This window comes from Benincasa hispida, unplaced genomic scaffold (assembly GCF_009727055.1).
Source record: "Benincasa hispida cultivar B227 unplaced genomic scaffold, ASM972705v1 Contig1024, whole genome shotgun sequence".
In the NCBI taxonomy this organism is placed as follows: domain Eukaryota; kingdom Viridiplantae; phylum Streptophyta; class Magnoliopsida; order Cucurbitales; family Cucurbitaceae; genus Benincasa; species Benincasa hispida.
Window position 1 is genome coordinate 4295 of NW_024063578.1, and position 12924 is coordinate 17218.

The following is a 12924-nucleotide window of genomic DNA, read 5'->3' on the forward strand; positions in this document are numbered from 1 at the left end:
TTACAATGTATCATATACATTATAGTAATTAATCATATATAATTATATTAAATTAATTATATCACATATAATTAATTTCCTTAATTAATTTGAATAATTCAAAATAATCCAAAAATTGATTCTCATTAATTCCCGTTGAGCTACAGAGGGGATCTAGCTTGAAACTTCAATGGTACATGAATAATTAATTAAAACTCTTTAATTAAATTAATCACTATCCGTTAACTATCGGGCACTCCACTAAAGACCGACAGCTACACTCTTTGCACTATAGATATTTTTATGTGTCCATTAGATATAACCAATCAACAATACGATGACCCTTCACAAATTGCTCGTAAGTACAACTGGGCGAAAATTAGCATTTTGCCCTTGTAGTTACATCTAACTTCTTAAGTACCACTGATCCCTCTAGTGAACAATAAATCATAGTCCAACTATGACTAAACCCCTCTCGGGCCAGGAAAGGGTATGGCACCGCATTGTTCAAGTCTCGGAATCAACACTTAAGGGAGCAATTTGTCTACTTACCCCGACATTGGGGAAGGAGTGAATTCCTTCTTGTGTAGTTGTGTTCCCAGGTTCCCAATCAGACAAATCTTCAAAATGGTAGGCTTATTGAGTCGACGATCTGGCCACTCTCACCCATATAATCAAAGAACCACTTTCATAAGAAGGAGTTTACAACTCACTTAAGATTCAGGTCATGTTACCTACGGTCATCTTGGTGAAATGAAAGTCTCTATTATGAATGACATTATATAATGAGACTGAACTTTTCATAATCCGATCTTATACAAACTCCTTTGTATAGAATATTCCCGTCCACATGTCTCCACATGAATGATCAAGATCATATCATTTATAGCACTTTACAATAATTGTAACATCTGCAAAATGGGCCATACTTGTAGTGTCACCAAGATAAGGTATCCATCCTTATCTATCTACTACAGACCAGTTAGGTTATCACTTAAACATGTCCGCCTATATGATTTTACATACATGTTTAAGCTACAAAGGTAATCTTAGATGTTAGTTTATTAGTTTGTGATTAATGCAACTAATTTTGAAATAAAGCATCACATATTTTATTACATGAATAAAATGTTTGTACATTACAATTACAAACTATGGGACTCTACGAGATTTAGGGCATCAACTCCAACACGACAATCCTAAATGTCTTCACATCAAATTGAGTTCTTGTCCTTTCCAATCATCACTGTTTTGATGAATAATATCAATGTAACCTTGATGGCATTTTCATCATTTGTAAAAGTAAACTTCTTGAATGTTGTCTCCACGTCCTTGTAAGAACTATCCTTATCGTTTGGGTCCTTCAATCAAAGAATGAGTTGTCGCAGCCTCTTACTGCTTGTTTCTTTTTTTACTAATTTCTTGGTCGGTCGCAACCCAGTTATCAAATTAAAATTGCCGTAGGAGAATGTTACCTTCTTCTCCAGTATGTTGAAAGATATAACGTCTTGGTTCGCATCTGTTACCTCTCTTAACAAAAAATGGTGAAAAAGTTGCCCATTAAATATCAAGAACTACGTCCAACAATGGACCCAAGGATGTTTTTCTATACATTCTCATCTTCTCCTCTGTCATCTTATTCTTAATCACCGATGCAATTTTGTAGACTTGGTAAGAAACTATAGCAGAAAAGTATAGAAAGGACAACCATCTTAGTAATCTATGACAAACGTATACATTACCACAATAGGTAAACGGTCACCTAAAATAAATAAACAATTGCATAACAAAAACTAAACGATCGCATAACAAATAACTAAACGGTCGTTTAACAAATAACTAAACAATCACATAATAAATAACTAAACGATGGCGTAACAAAAAGAAATAGATCGCATAACAAAAAACTAAATGATCGTATAACAAAGAACTAAGTGATCGCATAACAGAAAACTAAATGATCGCATAACAAACAACTGAACGATCGTATAATAAATAACTAAACGATTGCATTACAAAGAACTAAACGATCACGTAACAAAAAACTAAATGATCATATTCCAAAGAACTAAATGATCGCATAACAAAACACTAAACGAGTGATTAACAAGGAATTAAACGATCCGCGTAAACAAAACTAAACAGTCGCACATCTTTATCTAAACGATCGTTTAATTTTCTCTAACTGATCGTTTAGAAAATATTAAATTCTCGCCTAGGATATCGATTATGAATTAATACACGATCATTTAACAAAAGTTGCGAGATCGTTTAATTAAAGGTAGGCACGAGCCCTAAACGACCAACGAGAACCCTAAACAAATATCAATATGCATTCAATAAGAAGAGTCATGTACCTTTCAGATCACGATGATGGTAGGAAATGTGTACAAATGACTGGCGAAATGGTGGCCAAATGCTCGGATGAAGATGGGAGATGACGAGAGAAAACGAGAGAAACTTGGGAGCAAAATCGTACAATGAGATAGATAAGCAAATAGTGGAGTAAACGACTTCATAAAGCATTCGTAAGCGGTCTGACGAGTTTTTTTAATTGAGGTAAAATTGGTATTTCACATGGGCAAAAGGTTAGCATAGATAAAATTTTAGGAAGAGGAAATTCATAGAAAAGTTTTTGAGATTTTGGTTATTTTGTAAAATTTTCCATGCCCTATTTTAAAAATGTAATATTAGTATTAAATATAATGGAAAAAAAACTTAATTTATGTTGTAGGGACCTTTTAAATCTATTTATTAATATTCAAGGACTAAACTGATCAATTTTAAATCTTAGAAGCCAAATGCACTTATTCATTAAAACTTAGAGACTAAAAAATGTTCTTTTTCCTTTCTTTTTTACAAACGCTTTAAATAAAAAAAATGGAAATTATGAGGTCAAGATATTGAGATTCTTAATACTCTTTATATTTTCTACTATTCATTTGGCCTAATTTGAGCTATTTTATCCTTTCAGTGAAACTGAAAGATCCTTTCCATTTCTCTGCAACCTTATTAAAAGACCCTTTGAGAGTTGTTTATAAAATGAGAAGATATAAGATATGGAAATTGAGGATGTAGAAGAAAGATAATGGCAAGATATAGTGCAAGTGAGATGCGTTCAAGGGGTTTGCGATCAGAGGAAGAAAGTGGTGAATGGTCTGTGGAAGACGTTGAGCTTGAAATAACCATAAAATCCTCTCCACCTTTCATCTTCCAATTACCTGAATCTGTCCGCAGCGCAAACCCAGATGCCTTCCTTCCTCGTCACCTCACCTTGGGACCTCATAATTGGAAGAACAAGATGGAGGATTCTTACAAACTCTACTTGGCGAAGAAGGCTCGCGAGCAGCTTCATCTTCCTCAAGTCCGCCAACTTTGTCGCCAACTTATGCCATTAGAGCTCAAAATTTGAGCTTGCTACAACACCCACTTGGAAATCAACGGCCATCACTTGGCTAGGATTATGCTCACCGACGCTCTGTTTCTCCTTGGATTGTTTCTCAACATCTCGGGTCAAATGGAAACTTGTGAAATTACTCCTACGCTTCCTTTACAAAACTACTTGTTGAACGATGTAGTGAAGATGGAGAATCAAGTTCCACTTTTCGTCTTGAAATCCATTTTACAACGACCCAATTCTCCTAATGTCAGCTTGCCTGTCTTGCTATATCGTTTTGGTAACTCTGTTTCCCCTGTTTCTTTCGGTTTGTTCAAGCCTAATCAAATAGTTGGCGAAATAATTGATCCAGATATACCTGGTGTTTCTGATTGGTACAAATCCCGCCTTCGTATTTTCCCTGAAATTATGAGTCAATCTCATCATTTTCTGCATTTTATGTACATTGCAATTTTAGTCTCTCCCCTGTATCGTTCAGGTTACGAATTGCAGGGAGCGTCATTTAGCTTTGCTCAAACCTTCTCCCAGAAGTGGTTGAGTAAATTGGTACGTGCTGTGGAAGTTATTGAATTGATCCAGGAAGCCTTTGGCTTAATCCACAAACTATTTGAGCGAAAAAAAGTGCTGCCCCCAAACCCACATCCTCTGTGATCCCTTGTCTTAACTTCATCAACTTCTCTTCAAATTCGAACCCACTGATGAAGGAATTCTACAAACTAAATTCATCAAAAACCCAGGCACTGAAACTCAAATTCTCGTACACGTAATGTACTCGAGAACTGGAGGTCGAAGTCCAATTACCACCCACTCTCACTCTACCTGTAATTACAGTCGATGCTTTTACAGAAAGTTGTTGGAAATCTTTTAGCATTGGAGGCAATGGCTAACATAAACCACCTGTGCTTGCCCGATATATTGAGTTGATGAAGGCTTTGATACTCACTCAAGTAGATTTGAAAGAATGCAAAAATCATCAAACAACCCATGATCTGGAAAATGATGGACAGGTGGTGAAACTCTTCAACAGAGTTGGGAATTCCATATTTAACCTCAAGAACAAGAATCGTTATCCCACCACAACAAATGATCTCCATCGCTCATTTCAACCAAAGAATGAAATTTTTGAAAAGATCAATGAGAATTATGAGAAGGGGTTGAAGGGAATGGTTGAGGAGATTAACCAATGCTATGAGGGGTTCTGGATTGTTAAGGCAAAACGATGTGCGAAAATGTTATGGAGTTATGTTGTGGTGAAAATGGTGAAAATGTTATGGAGTTATGTGGTGAAAATGGTGATTATTTTCAAATATTTGAGGTGGCACGTAGGTTGGTTACTAGTATTATTGGAGATGATATTGATGAGGAACCAACTATCAAACACCACCCTCTGTTGGGTTTTATGTTCTAAAAATTTGCAGTTTGTAAAATGATAAACATTTTCTATTTCAATATACTTGTTATTGATCTAAAAAATTGTATGAAAGTCTAAATTCAATAAACTAAGACCCATGACTATTGTATGAGTACTTGAACTTTAGTGGGGACATAAGGAGTGGATCGGTTCGAGTAAATAGTCAAAATGATCTATGGTACATGAATGAGGTTAGGTACCTTATTCTGGTAAAACCATTGGATGCGGCCTACTCTATAGTTGTTACAAAGAGTTGTAAAGTGTACATATAATGTGATCCTAATTCGTACATGTTATGACATGAAGAGTGGGAATGAAATGAGTTTGAGGACCAAGAAATAAGTCACTCTTACTTTATAACGTGTTTACTTTTAAGACTGACTATTTCACCTAGATGACCTAGGTTAACTCGATCTTAATTCTTGAGCTAGCTATGAACTCCTATTTGTTCGAGATTATCCTTTGATCTGCAAACAGTGAGAGTTGTTTCTTCAAGTAAGAATCCAAATCTTGAATAAGGGCCCACCCTCTCACTGGGTTGAGAGAGTTTGGTTTGGTGATTGGATCACAAACCAGTTGTTCATTAGAGGATCAGTAAGGACTTGAGAAATAAGACGTAATATCAGGGGTAAAACAGATATTTGACCCAACCGTTATTACGAATAACCTGTGAAGGGTCGACTTGTTGATTATGGTTAAATCATGTGGACATAATAATATTACAGTGAGGGAGTGCAAACTAGTTTAGTAAATGACCCATTAATTAACAAATGAAGATTAATCTGGTTTAATAAGTTTAGCCAATTAATCTCGGAGTTGGAGCCCATGATCTGTAGGTTTTGGAGGTCCCTACTAGCGTGTAACGGACTAGTCTAGAATAGCGTGATAAGTTAATTTGAAAGTTCAAATTAAATTAAGGGAATTAGTAATTATATGAGATATAATTATGTTTAATTTTAGAATTAAAGGTATAGGAGAATTTATATATTTAAATATGATTTAAATATATAAAGATTGATATGTGTTAAATTAATTTAATATTTGATATTAAATTAATTAAATTTTAATTATTAATTAATTAATTTATGAAATTAATTAATTTTTCATTTTTAAAATCAAATAGATTTATTAAATCAAATTTTTTTTTAGATAAAATTAAAAAGAAAAAAAAAAACACATTTAAATGGAAAAATGGATTTTTCCATTATCCATCCTTAAACTATCAATCATAAGCAACTATTTGGCCTTGTCTTCTCAAAATGAGCTCAAAGCTCTTTTCTTTGCATGTTGATTTGCAATATAATGAGAAGATTGGAGTGAAAATCGGACATGCAATACAGAATTTGAGAGAAAATCGGTTTGAAGAAAGGTTCTTCAACAAAGGTTGTTGCAGTGAGCTATTCTCCTTCATCCCTTGATTCAAGTTTTTTGAGTCCCACAACTCATTCTAGAGCACCAAGAGAATTGAGGTGGTCTATAACAAGATATGGAGAAGATTGCAGCTGGAGATGGAGCTTTGAAGAATTCTTCAAGAGGTATGTCCTTGAAACCATTTTTCTGTAGAAGCATAATTTATATTATGCAAAATTAGTGAATTTGAATGTTTAGATGATCCTTGTTCTTCCACTACGATTGATATCCTAACTCCTCTATTTTACTTTGGGAACAAACCAAATTTATCATGTATTTTATTGTTGCTCACTTTCTATTTCTGTTTGAGCAATAATATTGGTGCTTTATTTTCTTTTTTTGTTGTTAAAGTGGAACAAAAACATAACCTAGCATTTGAGTATTATTCAAGTGAGTCAAAATGAGTTTAGCTTAATGATTAATTGACATGTCTTTTCTCCCTAAAGTCTCCCTAAAGATTGAGTTAGGTACCGTATCCTATTCTTTTGCAGTTGTTCTTAAAAAATGTATTGTTTGAGTGAGGACATCTCCACTACCGACACCAACACCTAGAAAGCAAAATGGAAAAAAAGAAAGAGAGAATATAGAAAAGAAGAAAAGAAAGAGAAAGAAAGAAATAATAATTGAAGCAAGAAACAATTTCACTTGAGGTCATCGATAAAGTCGTGATTTTTTATTTAATACAACAAATTGAGAATGGAAATCAAACATTCAACCTTTAAAAAAGGAAACTTTTGCCAATCTAGCTCAATACTTAAGTAATTTATGATTAATTTCGTAAGTTTTTTAAATAAAATAAAATATTCTTTTAAAACTTTGAAATGGGGATAAGATTTCTTTTGTAAACAATTCAGATTATGTGTCATTTTTACTTTTCAAATTCACTAAATTTAGCCAATATTTTTTGATAAAAAGTCTAAATTTGGTTGTTAGAAACACTTTCTAGATCCAAACACCGCGAATTGTGAAAAAACAACTTTTTCTCTTTTATATTTTAATTTTGGATATATGTGAAGACTTTCGCATTTTCAAGTTGAATGTCCGAATTTTCAAAGAAACAGAATCAAAATTATGTTCTTACCGGTCTATTAATGATTCTGATAAAGTTGCAATTCTGAGAAGATGTCAGACTATTGTTAGTAAATTTTTTGTTTTTTTTTTTTTTTTGATTTTTTATTTTTTTTTTGTTTTATATTTTGGTTTTTTGTTTTATCTTTTTTGGTTAATATGTATTTATTTTTTTCAATTTAAAAGAAGAAAGACATATCGTAGTCAAAGATATTTTGATAGGTTATTACTGTGATAATTTTAGTTTTTCCTTTACTTTATTATTATTAATTTTGTTGATTATTGTATTCCCTATATGTGTTTTTAAGATCTTCTATTTGAAGGTCCAATAATTAATTTTTATTTTATTGATTTTATAGAAAAACGATTTGTCCATTTAGGGTGTTTTGTTTTGTATTTTTCTTTGATAGTGGGATTGGGTGAATGGAAAAGAGAAGATTAGAAAGAGAAAAGAAGGAGATTATAATTGAGGGAATGTTTTCACCGGTGTGAAAGTCTTGATATTTATACTGAAACTGGAGCAGTTCTTGTTTAGAAATTAGATTATTTTGGTAGGGTTTTTTTTTTAATACCCAATTGAAATAAAATTAAATATTTTAACTTGAAATATGGCAATTTAAGTTGATTAGTAACTATGTTGGATTTCTATTTGTTTAAATTAATGCTATAAAACTATTTTTACCTTCTAAATTTTCATTTTTTTTTTGGTTAAAAGTCAAGCAAAATTTGAAATATAAGAAAATATCTTTTGAAACTTGTTTGTTAAATTTATTAGATCCATCTGTTATTGATTAAAGAAATATGGAATAATGATTGAGAATTCGAAAGAATTTGATTAAATTTTTAAAAAATCAAATAAAGTAAAATTGGTTACAGATGGACTATGTTTGTTTGTGTGTTTTCAAATTCTTTTGTTTGGGTGACATTTTATTTATTTTTCCCATAACCTTTTAGAGATCTATATGAAACAGTCAAATCCTGAATTTAATTTTAGTATTTTATTAAAAGATTAAAAGTATATATTATATATATTTATTTTAGTATTTTATTGTATTGTTTTCACTATAGGGATTGAGAATTATTTTAAAATGTAACATTGATAATGTCTATTGGTGTCTTATCATTAGAAATATTTTTGTATGTTTTAAATAGTTTAAGTAATTTTGACTTTAAACAACTACCTATTTATTTATAATTATATTTTCATTAAATTAGTTTATTATTAATATTAATAATTATACATCTTTTTTTATTAGTGGTACTTATTAGTTTTTATAGTTTGTAAATGGGGTGTTAAATTTAATTAAAAGGCCCAAATTATTTTTAATTAATTAGAAAATTTTAAAGAAGACTAAAACAGTTTGGGAAAAAAGCTGCCAACATTGTGAAATATCGAAATATCTGTTATACAAAAAAAAAATCGCGACACCCAATGATAATTGGATTATCTAAATCCACCCGATACCTACGTCCACCTTTTTAATATCTTCTTCTTTGCAACGGACAACTGACACCATTTATGTCTATTATTCACCCTCTATCTCGTCGTCCTTTTTTCCCCCCTTTTTTTTTCGGTTTGGGGGGGCTTTTTCATTTTTTTTTTTTTTTTTTTTTTTCTTTCCCCCCGCCCCCCCCCCAACTTTTTTTTTTGTTTGCTTTTTTTTTCCAAATTTTTTTTTTTTTTTTTTTTGGCTATCTCCTTCTTCCTCTTTCTCTTGAACCTAAATTTTTGCTTCATCTTCATTCTTCTTCTCATCATTGCTGTTGTTTCAATTCTCAGATTACAATCTATCTATCAAATTCCTTCAAAGATAACATTCTCTTTTCTTTCATTTCATTAATTCTTCTATTTAATATACTTATTATAGCATTATTGAACATAATTATTGTAACAGATGGTAAGAAACCGAAAGAATTAGCAAAGTTGATCGGAACAGCAAAGGAAAATGAAAAGAAAAAATAATGAAAGACTCTCGAATCCATCTATAACCAAAGCAAAAGCAAACGAAATCATAGAAAAAAGAAGAAGATAAAAGCTAAATAGTTTGAATACTACGTCAAATTCTCCATGTATCCCAATTGAAACTTTAACAATCAAAATCTATATATGTGTTGCAGTCATTATGTCAACTACCTATCTTAGGACAATTTAGCCAAAAGCATTAACATACAATCCTATCTATTATTGATAATTTTTGATTTTAATATAAGAGATAGAGTTCTCTCTCTAAATTTATATTTAAATAACAGTGACTATTCAAGTTTTTAAAACATAGAGTCTATCCCAGATAGACAAAAGATACACTATTCCAAGATAGATAATGATTAAAGTGTTATCTCTATCTATCTGAGATAGACAGAGATAAAAACTATCTCTATCATTGATAACTTTGAATTGAGATTGATAGAGATAGAGCTCTATCACTGTCTATCTCTTTATTTATCTCATATAGACAAAGATAGACTTCTCTCTATCTATATCAGACCGATAGTGATAGAGGGATATTCTGTCTATTTGAGATAGGCAGAGATAGAATACTATCCCTGTTTATCTCAGATAGATAGTGTTAGACTTCAATGGTAAACATTAATATCTGCTTTTATAGTTTCTATACGGTTTGGACTCTATATTTGTTTATTTGAGTGGATCTATTATTTATAACTTTGAATTGAGCTAGATAGAGATGTGATAGAAAGTAATAGAATGTTATCTCTATCTATCTGAGATAGACAGTGATAGAACTGTATCACTATCTATCTCAGATAGATAATGATAGACTTCAGCGGTAAACAATAATATATGTTTCTATCATTTCTATATAGTTTGCACTCTATGTTTGTTTAGTTGAGTGAATCTATTATTGCTAACTTTGAATTGAGATAGAAAGAGATAGAGCATTATCTTTGTCTATCAGATAGACGGTGATAAACTTAAATGGTAAACACCAATATCTGTTTATTGTATGGTTTGCACTATATTTTTGTTTAAAGATGAGATAGACATTGATAGAGCATTATCTTTGTCTATCTTAGATAGACAGTAAGATAGATAGTGATAGTTTTCAGTGGGAAACACTTGTTTCTATAGTTTCTATATGATTTTCACTCTATATTTGTTTAATTGAGTGTTATTATTGATAACTTTGAATTGAGATAAACAGTGATAGAATACTATCTCATTTAACTGTAATGGCCATATAGCATAATTTTGGTTGAAGGAATTTTGTTTAGTAACTGGATTGAAAGACCACAAATTTCCTCAACTAAATTTAGGACAAAGAAAAGTGTCTGAACTTATGAATATTTTTTTTCTTCATGACAATCATATAATTAGGAGAGATATAAAGAGAACTTTCAAAGCGCTAGCAATGAAGAGGAAGAGTCATTGAAAGTTAAATTAGTCAAACTCTACATTCTGGAAGCTATTTTAATCACCAAGCAACAACACAACCATGTTAATCTCAAATATCTAGACATTTTGGATGATGAACAAGTCTTCAAAGACTATCCTTGGGGAAGATTGTCTTACAATCCAACCTATCAATTCTTTAAAAGAGCATCATATACTAAGAAGGATATTGTCTATCTTTAAGGATTCCCATTAGCATTAGTTTTATTGGGCTTTTGAGACAATTCCAAAACTTTCTGATTTAGATGTTGGATTTGGAAGGAAACTTGGAATCAAAGGCCTAAGAATTATTACATGGGAATGCTTGGAGTCAGATGAGTGGATGGCTCTAAATGAGAACATTTTCGAAACCAAACATGTAAGTAAATTCTTAAATGAAAACATTTTCATTGTCTATCACTTTAAAGATAGGCAGTGATAGTGTTCTATCTCTGTCAATCACTGATAGATAATGATAGATTAATATCACTGTCTATAACTGATGGTGCTAGTTTTTTCCTCTAATAATTTAACATTTATTCACTTGTAGTTTTGCATGACACCATTGCATGCAACAGAAGAAGAAGATTGTCAATCAATTTTCAAATATTTCATAGAAATTGAGGCAGGGGAGGAGAAAGAGAGGGAAAAAGAGAAGGAGCAAGAGAGGCATATGAATGAAGAAACGAATGGAAAAATTCAAGAAGGAGCAAATAGAATAATGAAAGAAATTAGTGAATTAAGAAAAGGCCAAGAGAAAATACTCGAAGAATAAAAATTTTTAAAGCAATGTCAAGAAGAAATAAAAACAATGTTGAGGTCAATTATGGAAACCCTGAATTGTAGACTTACCTTAGAAAATCTTCCACAACAACAAGAACATGAATAATGTGTGGAAAAAAATAAACCGCCTTCTCTTAGCCTTCGAATTTTGGAAGAAAGTCATGATCTTGATACAATGGTTGACTATGCAATAACATATTTATCTAGGGTAAATATTTGGTTTGTCATATATTATTATTATTATTATTATTATTATTATTATTGCATATTTATTCACTAAAATTGCTTTTTCCTTATATATCGAAGTTGAAAATGAGAGTCAAAGGGAAAGAGAGGTTTGTATGCATGATAGACAGTGATAGTCCTCTATCACTTTCTATCTTAATATTATATCTTTTAAATTTCTTACTTTCTTTGATAGAAAAAAATAGATTCTTAGATAGAAAACAATAACAAATTATTTTCTTGTAGGAAACTGAGATGCAAACACAACAACTTTGAAACAGAAGATGATTTGGATCCGATTCCAACTACAAATTGTAACCATATATATACATTTTTATTTATTGAAATTTTACTAAGAAAAACGATTTGTAACCATATATATATCACGTGTTTTTTTGTTTGGTTAACAAATGTAAAAAATTTATATGTGATATATTATGATTGAATAATTTAATATATATAAATATTGTCCGTGATAGAGAGATTGAGGACACATCTCATTCTCTACTACCTACACCAAAACCAAAAAAGTGAAAAGGAAAAAAGAAAGAGAAAACAAGAAAAATAGTATAGAAAAGAAGAAAGGAAGAGATATAATAATTGAGGTGAGAAATAGTTTCACACGAAGTCGTCGGAAAAGTCTTGATTAATTTAATTTTATCTACTTTGGTTAAAAAAGTCAAGCCAAAATTTGAAAACTACTAAAAAAATATATCTTTCAAAAACTTGTTTTTATTTTTGGAATTTAGCTTAGAATCCAACCATTATATTTAAGAAATATGCAAATAATGATAAGAAATTAGGAGGAAATAGACTTAATTTTCAAAAATCAAAAATAAAAAATAAAATGGTTACCAAACGCCGGCTAAATGTTTGTTTGGTGTGTTTTCAGATTCACTTTGTTTGGGTGACAATTTTAATTTTATTTTCAAAAACCTTTTTGAGATTCTATTATGCAAACGGTCAAATTCTAAGATACAATCTTTTGTGTTTTTAGTATATTAATAAACTCGTAGTTTGTAAATTAATAAACATATTCTATTTTGTTTTTCGATAAAGTTGTTATTGAAATTGTAATCTTGAATCCAATAAACTAAGGTCCTAGGGCTATTTAATGTAGTTTGAACTTTATGTAGTGACATAAATCTGGATCAAGTTCAAATATATAGCCAAAATGGTTTATAATATATGAATAAGGTTGGGCGCCTTATTCTGGGGACACTATTGATGCGGCCCACTTTGTAGTTAGTACAAACGATGTAA

At 30.9% G+C, this 12924-nt stretch overlaps 1 pseudogene; it reads left to right on the top strand.

Moving 5' to 3' along the window:
• The first annotated feature begins 3015 nt into the window (after nucleotides 1-3015).
• Nucleotides 3016-4313, top strand: LOC120068798 (annotated as a pseudogene).
• The last annotated feature ends 8611 nt before the right edge of the window (nucleotides 4314-12924 follow it).